The 10,632-nt window shown below is 31.5% G+C and overlaps 1 long non-coding RNA gene across 1 annotated transcript; it reads left to right on the forward strand.

The window, feature by feature from the left end:
• Window positions 1-7,430: 7,430 nt before the first annotated feature.
• LOC122318341 lies at window positions 7,431-9,464 on the forward strand. The gene is made up of 2 exons (XR_006244803.1): window positions 7,431-7,697; window positions 9,144-9,464. It is a non-coding gene; the product is annotated as an uncharacterized LOC122318341 (long non-coding RNA).
• The last annotated feature ends 1,168 nt before the right edge of the window (window positions 9,465-10,632 follow it).

Consider the following 10,632-nt stretch of genomic DNA (forward strand, 5'->3'; position numbering starts at 1 on the left):
TATTTATTTTTCTCACTTCTTTAAGCTTTCATTTAATAGTATTGATTACAATTGTTATGAATTAATTTTGATAATTTGTGATTTGAATATAAGGATGAATTCTAGAATCTTGATTTTGGGACTTTTCAATTTGCAGTTTGTATTTTATCAATTACTTTCTAATCTAGTTTAATCTTAACTTAGTTTTATTAATTTCTTAGTACAATTGCATATTAGATTGATTAAAGTTTAAATAGGACTTAAATAATTTCAGTTTCATTGTTTAATTGTTAGATTAATTAAGATTGTTCAGTTTAGTTGACTTTTTGATTAATAATTTCAATTTGTAGTCTTTTACATTTCATTTCAACATTCAAAAATCTAAAAATATGAATCTAGTCTATGACTAGTGCCATTTTTTATTCTTGTTGCACTCTTCATCCATTGCACATACCATCATTTTTATTTTTCTCTTTGTGAATATTTCCACAATTTTAAACGAGTTTGATTTTAAGTAACTTTCCCTGAAGAGACGATCTAGGAATTTATTCCTAATTGTTACATGACATCCTCCTGCACTTGGGATAACCTTTATGCTACTCATTTTTTAGTGAGTCACCTATTTCCCTTTCATTCTGTCCCTCTTTCACACTTTTCTTGTAAAGAAACCAAAAAGTTCTCTCAGACAGTTTTTCTAAATCACATTGCACACCTTTTTTAAAGCTTTTGTAAGTATTTTCTCACAAATTGTCCTCCATTAAAGTTCTTCTTATTTGAGTCTAGTTTCTGTGGGTATCTTTTTATTTTATTTCATGGTCATTTATTTGGTTAAAAGTTGTTGTAACCATAGAAAGGTCAGTCTAGGCGATAATCTAGAAAGTGTTATATTTTGAAATTTTTGACCAAGCTAATGGATAGATCTTGGTCTGATATTTTTATGGAGTGTTTTCAACATATTTATATGAATATTGGTTGAGAATTTGTCACATAAATAAAGCTTTTTATGAAATACTTTCTTAGATCTAGAAATTTAGAAACTAGAAGAGGAAAAACATTTTCAGTTTTAAGAAAGTTTGGATCATTTGTAGCTTAATCTTACTCCAATGGCTTTGATATATTTATTTGATGATCCAAAGCCACTTATATACATGTTAGGATGTTATATTGAAGAGTTTTTGTGTTAGTTTCAAAGATATGAGTTTTTATGCCAAAGAATACTCGGTTAGGCCAAAGGTTTGATGTTTTTTGCTAGATTCATATTTTGGTTTATTTTTAGCCATGTGATTTTAAGTTTAATAATTGGATCTGCCTTAGGACACATTTTTAAACCATTTTATGTTCTTGGTTTGAAGATCTCTTTATTTTATGCCAAGGATCGAGTGTTTGAGCAAAACTAGTTAAGAGAAATATTCTGTTTCTGGACTAAGTATGGAGCCGAGTACTTCAAGTCATGTTTTGTAATTTTTGGCGACTCTTGTGTGATGATTCAAAAAATGTTAGTTTTAGGGAATATGTTATGAATATGTTAGAAGAAAGATTTGGACGTTTTGGATTTCTTGAAGATGTTTTGAAATAGGTCAAATCTTGTGATTCAATGGTTTGTATTTTTAGTTAAAAAGTTTAGATTTTTTTAATAAAACATTTTGTACTGATGATTAGTATATTTTTATTAGATGTTTTAAATATATTTTTAAACTTAGGATAAGAGGATCTTTGTTAACAAATTTTGGTTTAATCATGAGTTTTGAAGTTGGAAGAATTGTAACAAAAATCAAGAGAAATGGCTTGTGAATGTTTCCACCATAATGTGTTTTTCATGCTTATGATTTTTTTAAAATTTATCTAATTTGATATTTGATTTTAGGACAAATTTACATGATGAATATAAATTTTGGTAATTTTTGGAATTAGGATGAGGTCTTTAAGTTATAGGTAAAATGGTTATTTTTTCATATATAGAGGGTAAAATGGTAATTTTACTCTAATTTAGAATTTTTCATGTTTTGATTGTTAGTGATAAACTTTTAGAATCCCTACTTACAATTTCTCGTGTTTCGTGCTCGATTTCTCGTAAACACGATGATCGCTACAAGGTAGTTCTCAACTTACTATTAGTTTACTGCATATATGTGATGGGTAAGAAAACTACAATTAAATATGTATGGTATCATATTTGCCATGTTATGCCATGTCATTACATATTTATCTATTACACATGATTTATTATGTCACGAAATACTCATATGTTACACAATCTATTCTTCATGTATTGCTATTGGTTGCAAGTATGTCATATCACGTAATATTTTCTATTACATGTTATACAATGTTATGAAATATTGTCTATTTCATTTTATGTCATGTTGCAAAATATTGTCTGTTACATGTTATGTCATGTTATAAAATATTGTCTATTACATTTTATGTCATACTATGAAATATTTTCTGTCTCAAAGTACGTCATGTCTTTTGATTTATGTCCATGCTATGTTATGCTACGTCAAGACTTCTTTCCTTTCGTTTCATGTCGTGTTTCATCTCGAGTACAATTTTTATGTCTTAGGAATAGCCTTTCAAGTCATCTTGAGTCTGTTTATGCCTATCATGACCCTAAGTGCTTGGATGGGGCAATATCCTAGTGAAACTCTTTTGTTCATACTGAAGTGTCTAAATTAGTGTGAAATTTCCTAGGTTGACAAAGTAAAGTCAATAGGTTGTGAATGAGACCTAATTAACTGGTCATCAAAGCGCAGCAGGCACTAACGTTGATGACACCATGCTTCAATTTCATGTGTGTCCACAGTAAGTGTAGATACTTGTGAACTAGCATGTATGTTAACGCACTCACAACTGGTGTAAATACCTATGCTGTGATGTGGTAATCGGTAGGGACACATGGTCTAAGAGGACTCGTATAGCACCCACATGGTCAATTTTATCAAGCTTATTGAACAAGATTTCAAGTTCATGTATTTCACATTTAATCATGTTTCAAGTTCACGTTCATGCTATGTTCAAGTTCATGTCCATGTTATGTTCACGTTCACGTTCATGTCATGTTTTAAGTTCATGTTATTTAGATCAAGTTTATGTCATGTCAAGTTTCAAGTTCAATTTACGTTTCAGTTTAAGTTATGTTAGTTCATGGCATATTACATGTCAAGCTATGTTATGCTTACTTATAACTTTGATTATGCATTCATACATTTACTGCCATGTATGCATCATTAACCTGTATAGAAGTTCTTTATTGATTTACTGAGATTTATACTCACATCTCATCGTGAAAGTCTCAACTACCATTCTATTTGAATGGTAGGAGATGAATCAATACCAGGATAGGGAGGGCAGCTTAGCAGACTAGAGGACGTTGACTAAACACCGCCAATGCAATGCGGAGCTTACAACCTCCATAATTAGATTTTTAGATAGTATTTTGGCATCGTTAGTCGAGTTACGCGAATTGCTCAACGAACTAGCCCAATATATTATTTTGATGTTATAATTATGGAGCTTGGTCTCCCATACTTTTGAGATTATAGTCTTCTGAGACCGCACTGTTATCATGAATGTTTATTTTGCCAAGTATTGATAGATTATATTTTAAGTATTTGAGGTATTATTAGTTTGGTTCATAGTGTTGTTCAAAGAAAAAAATTATCCGCTATGAATATTCCATAATACTAAATGCATGTTAGGAACATTGCATCTTTATATGTTATGAACAGAGGCAGATAACCTTATATTATATGTCTCGACGCTTCAAATGTCCGTCCGATCCCAAGCGGAATTTGGGGACGTTACGTTAACTTTTTCAAATCCAAAAACACAAATAGTATTAAAAATTATATTTTAACAATATTTTAATTTTATAATATTTTTATTCAATTTTTTCTCTTTTCTTTTTTGAAACTCAATATATATTTAACTCAAACTATCTTACTACTATTCACAAAATTCTCATATCATCTTATTCCCAACTATCCCCCAACTTTTCTCTCACCCGAGGTACCAGCCTCCTCAACTCCTCATTCCCGTCCTCATGCGTTAGGCAGGTTTTCTAGCTCATCACCTTCCGCTGAGATGTCTCAACTAGGCTTTATAAACAATGTCATTTGCTCACATGTTAGACTAGCTGCACTCTATAGCACTCGCAGCTACTTTTTACCAAACTAATGGAGTGTTTTTTATATTTTCTTTCCACACACACTTAATTGGTGGTCTATCCTTGATGAGTGTGTGAAAGTGTACTCCAAATACCTTATTATTAGATCAAAATGCTAAAATGTGAATAGAAATTATCGGAATTAATGTGTTGAGTTTCTATTTACGTTGGGATACTCATAAGTAGTTTTTTTTACGTTTAATTTTAGAGTTTATTAAAGAGCAAGTCAAAGTCCCGTCAAATTCAAGGGAGGACATTCATGAGGTTTAAGAGCAATTTGGATCAAGGAAAAAAATCACAAAAGAAAACTGCAATAAGTCCAAATCTAAAATTTGGTAGAAAACAGCTTGGATATATTTTAATATTTTGACTATAACTTTCTTCTCACATATTAGATTGATGCAATTCTTGATGCATTAGAAAGCTATCTTAAAGGTATATAAAGTTTTCTATAATAATAATTTTCAAATTCAAACTCCTGAAGCATGTACGTGGCTTCCAAGATCAGTCATAAAATTTAGGCGATTTTTCTATGCGGAAATTATGAAGACATTAGTGTGTGTTTCCTACCCTATATAATCATATCATTAGCACGAAATAGATGAGGATGAGAAGCACAAGAGGTAGATTTTAAGAGAGAAAAAAATCACTTCCATGACCGCCGTTTACTTTATCTTTCTCTGGAGATTTTTGTTGTCCACTATATTTATGGATAACTAAATTCTCAAGTAGAGTTAGGGATGACCTTGCACATTAGATAGTATTTCTCATTTATTTTTAATTTATGTATTTGATTTTTAATTACTAAAACTCTTTTATTTTATTATTCTCAATTCATTGTTGATATTTTCTTCTCCGAATAATCATAAAATTTATTCAGTTTATAGATTCAATCATGTTTTTTCTATTGAATGGATTGGTTCTTTGATTATATTTGGATCAATTATTTATCTATATTGATTTAGTTCTTTACTGTAATATTGTTCCTTGAGTATATTGTCATTGTTGGATTTTCTCAATGTGAATAATAATTTACGTATTTTAAAAGTGGTAAATGATTTTTCAAATGGTTACATTTGGTTTAATTTTGGTTTATAAATTTATACATCCCGATTGGAAATTTCAAAAATTGAGTTCCCAATTGAGTTATTTAATTAATTAAGAATAATTAAAATACCGGATTTGTGCAAGGGAGTCTCGACGCTCTACTATTCATCAATTTTGAGTACTTCTTCCATTACTGACTTTGCTTCACTTTAATTTACATTTAAAATTAATCTTTATTTTCCATTAATCATTTAATATCTTTATTTAGTTTCCTTGTTCCTTCTACTATTCTTTTAATTTGTCTCCCTATAGAATCGATACTCCAAAATTGTACTACAACTACCGTTTTATTCTTTGGGCGTAATCAGTCTCCTTGCATTGGCGCAGTCCTCACACATGGGTAGTCTTATTAAATGAAGTTCTAAATCATTAATTTAATAGTGCACTTAAGAAGGAAATTGACAAAATGACATGTTCAATGTAGGTGCTAATTGACATGAATGTAATTTGAATGCATGAAATATGTTTTCTACATAAAGATGATGTTTGTATAAGGCTTGAGTTAAGTGATTATGTTCATACCCTTCTTATCGTTTTATGTAATAAATGTCATTTTTGCAAACTATGTTATATGTAAATACTTTAAGGATTTATGTTTATAGAACGTTCTTTGATCGGCCCTTATGATGTACCCGTATCATTACATCTGATGCATGAATGGAAATGAACTGCATGTTTATGATTGTGTGCGTGTATATATATATATACTAGATCAGAACAATGTGCAAAACACGTTTGCCTAGTTAGATGAGATAAGGTTTTTAATAAAAATAATATGATTTTACAAAAAATTAATTAATGCACCAAGTTGAGTCACGTACACATCATAAATGGGTGTCATGCACGTACATGAATTACATATTGATTTCTATTGAATGCCAAAACTAATCAATTCTGACATTAATTATGTGTATGAATTTATGGAGAAATCACAAAACCTTGGAACCCAATAAAATCAATAATATTTAACAAAATTCTCGACAAAATTTGTCGCATATATAAGCTAGTCTAGTCAATTTCAAAAAATAAAATTACTTTGATCTCAAAACTATAATTTATACTTTAACTTTTCCATTTGATTAAAAGTTGAATAGAACATATATTATTGCTCTTACTTACCAGACTATTTTAATTATTCCAAGCTAATATATTTTTAAGAGATCACAACTATATACCACATTACAGACATAAAAAAAATGTGATTAATTCTTTAATAAGTTTTTTTATTCAAATTAATTCTTTCATTGGTGGAACTGTTTGCTTAATTATGAGATAAATTGTTGTCAACTTCATGAGTATTATTGATGAGTAGTATAGAGAGTGAGTCAGCTTTCATTCTTGTCCATTTTATTTTCTACCTCTTTTCTGCATCATGCATTCAACATGCACATTGATTAACTTTGAAAGAAAAAGTTGCATATAATACACCTACGACCTATCTATCTAATAAATGCCTTAATCTAAAAATTATAGTTTTGAAAGAGTAATAGCATATTTTATTAAAAACATAGTGATCAGAAAGAAAGACTTGTCTGTCCACAAAGCATGCAGACCCGGCGTACAAGAGAACATATTCATGAGATCCTTAGAAATTTTTTATTATTTTTTATTACCCATTGGCCATCAGCTTCGATTGAAAAGATATTTTTTCTCAATTTTAACCATGTGCATGCATCCATCTTTCTCTTCTCCCAATACAACAAACAACCTTGATCTATTGCAAATAAAATAATTAAGGCCAATAATAGGTAGAAAATTAATAGGAAAACAAAAATTAATGGAAAAACAAGAAAAATTAATGGAAAAACAAGAAAAGTTATTGTAGCAGTTAGATAACCACTTATTATAATATAATAGATGTATTGAATGAATGAAAAAAAAAAGATGAATGAAAAGGAAAGGAAAATGACTAAAATGAATGTTTGAGGTATAATACTTAAAGAGCTATGATAGTGAAGACGATATTGTGAGGATAGGGCAGATGACAATGCTGAAATGCATTTTTGATGGTGCGCCTAGTGATAACCTATTTTTTAGGATGCTAGGTTCTTATCCACTAGCCACGAAAAGAGCCATGACCCAGTCGCTAACCCTAACACACAGGGGTTAACAATGTGTACTAGCCATTAGGTTAAAGAGGAAAGAATGTTAAGGCATGATTAGGTTTTATTAGGCTAAATAAGGCTTTAGAGCATTCCCATCCAGTATCCTAAACTATTGTTATCTCTGAATTTTGGGGGAAGCTGAAAAACCCCCTCGCATCTTATTCCTTAAATTAGGGATTTCATTTAGGGGAATATGGAGAACCACTGTACATCCCTAATCGTCCATCTCTTTCCTTTCCTATTGTTGGTCCTGTGTGTTCCTCTCTCTCCACTCTCGATTGCCTTCTCTTGTGTCGTTTGCCACTTTTGATGGTGGCTTCTCTTCATCAGCCCAAATATATGTAAGTTTATACTCATATCTTCTCTCTCGCACATTCCCTCTTCTTCTCTCCATGGCTGGACTCTGTCCTCTCTCTACACGATTTTACACACTGAGCCCCTCTCCCATGGCTGAATTTGATACATTTTTTAGTATAATTTTTCTGAGCCTTTTTGTAACTTTGGCCACTAAAATTTGAGAACCCTAGATTTAAATCAGTGCTCTAGGGTTTGGAATATTCATGGATTTGTGGTTGGCATTTTCATGGGAACTTTTATGCATGTATCTGCCATGGCTTTCATCTGTGTTACCTTTTCAACTTCTTGGTTGTATGTATCTCGATTTGCTTGGCCACTTCAATTTGAAAGCTTGACATTTTATTATTGAGTGCTCTAGGGTTTGAACGTTAGCTTGAGGAAATTGTTTGTTCTTTAAGCTGCTGTGAGTAATTTCAAACCTTTTTTTCATGTTGGATTTTTGTATGATTTAGGACTCACTCGAATTTGCCATGGTTGAATGTTGGATTTGTGCTCAATTTGGATTTCTTGGATGTTTGGAGATGGAGAATTGGTTTGTTTAGCTTTGTTTGGGCATGGACATGTGCTCAGTTTGGACTTATTGTTTGTGATATCATTGGTTTGTTTAGCTTTGTTTGGGCATGGACTTTGTGCTTAGTTTGGGCTTGAACTTGTGCTCAGTTTGAGCATGGACTTATGATCAATTTGTGCATAGACTTTTGCTTAGTTGTGCAACATTATTAATTAGAAAAATCTTCATGTGAGGCAACTTGCTTCTTTCACGACATGGAGTTCTTGTTTGTGGTATCATTGATTTTTTTTAGCTTTGTTTAGGCATGTACTTTGTGCTTAGTGTTTGGGCATGGACTCTTGCTCAGTTTGGGCATAGACTTGTTATCAGTTTGTGCATGGACTTGTGCTCAGTTGTGCATCGTTATTAATTAGAAAAATCTTTTTTTTTTTTTACAACTTGCTTATTTCACGACATGGACTTTTTGTTTGTGGTATCATTGGTTTGTTAGCTTTGTTTGGGCATGAACTTTGTGCTCAATTTGGGCATGTATTCATGGATCAGTTTGGGCATGTACTTGTGATCAGTTTGTGCATGAACTTGTGCTCAGCTGTGCATCATTATTAATTATCATGACATTGTGAGGTAGCTTGCTTCTTTCACGACATGGACTTCATGTATGAAGTTGATTATACCTTGCTATTAATTGATTTGGTGGTATCTCTTCTATTGTTACCATGGATTGACTTGCTATTTCCAATTACCTAGTTTGGACTAAATGAGCTATTGTTATATTGAATTCTTTGGGCCTTTGTATGCATTCATACACTATTTAGTAACCACTTTATAGACTGATGAGGGCACACTTTCAATGCATTCTCTCTACTGCATCTCTTGCTTTCATTATGTTGATGTTTAGTTCTACTTTTGTCTTTTGTAGCTTTTGGTATTGATTTTAGGCCTATTTTTTGGGGCTTCGTGTTTAGTGCAAGGCTGTGATGATGGTTCTAATTACTCCATGGAAGGGTTTAATTCACAGGTGTTTTTAATAGAACTCCATCGATATGGCAAGGTAATCTGAACCCAAATGACCACAAACTATTTTGTGATCGTTTTCACAAAAGACAACTAGGGTTTTTGATTTTGTAGCCATTTTCTTAGTTGGACTCGTATCTTATACATAATGTAAATAATAAGACCATTCTAAGCTCTATGTAACACACATTCTTTGGGGATTTCAATGCATTCATAGATTTTTTTTTTTTGGCATTGAGTATTGTTGTCATTGGATTTTCCTTCTCTAACAATCTCGACTATGATGATGACAAAGTTAAGTGGGGACATTGGAAATTTGGCACACAACCTCATCTCATGGTAATCCAACCATCTAATAAATAATGGCAACCGATTGTTGCAGCCATTCAAGGGAGGGTGCTAAATTTCATGCATGTTACCATTCGGTTCTTGAGCTGGCTACCAAAATAACTAGACACACTTGAATGGAAAAGCTCATTGTTTGTCTACAAACTTGAAGCAAAACAAAAGATAATGCTACCCAATACCTGGGTCGAGTAGTAGTACTATCAATATCTCACAATCAAACAATCATCCCAATAAATACCCAGTATATTATTGTGGTATCAAAGCAAGTCGACGAGCTGCTTATATTGAGGATAATGAGAGCGGCAATTTTTCGATTACCAAAACTATGAGGGAATTTTACAAGCTTTGTTAGTTGTCTTATTTGCAATATATGTAGTTGTACTGGTGTGCTTACAAATTTCAATACTTGTCAATTGTGTAGGCTAGGCAGATTTGCAGATTTTTTTGTTGGTATGACCCAGAAGTACCAGAATATGGGCATAAGACAATTAATCGATTAAAAACCGAACTTTATAAGATACAGACCTCAATAGACATCTAAACCAGTAGACATCGACTAGAAATTAATTTAGAGAGGTGTAAGCACAAATTGGAGAAAACTAATTTCATTATTCTGATTTTGATATTGTGGTTACTTATTTCGGTTATTTATTTTGGAAAATTCTGATTATGGCGACATGTACATGGCTTTTGTGCCCAATATATGGGCATTTCAATAGTTGTAATTATAATTCGCTTTTATTGTTTGCACATGACATTTGTATTTTGGAGCTAATTTGAATAGGCAATACTAGTACTTGTATCTAGAATTGATAAAATAATATGAATGTATTTTTCAATTTTCAATTTTGTATTTCTCTATTACAAATAAAAAATCATTCAAAAAGACGAATATTTATTATTTGTATTAATTTCAAAACTATTCACGTATCAAGATAAAAAATCAGTTTCATGTTTAAGATTTATGTAGAAGTTGGAAATGCTCAACAGAGAGAAAATACAAAAGAGTGAGTAGTTAAGATTGTAAATGGAGGTGAGAGAAAGAA

This window comes from Carya illinoinensis, chromosome 8, assembly GCF_018687715.1.
Source record: "Carya illinoinensis cultivar Pawnee chromosome 8, C.illinoinensisPawnee_v1, whole genome shotgun sequence".
NCBI lineage: Eukaryota > Viridiplantae > Streptophyta > Magnoliopsida > Fagales > Juglandaceae > Carya > Carya illinoinensis.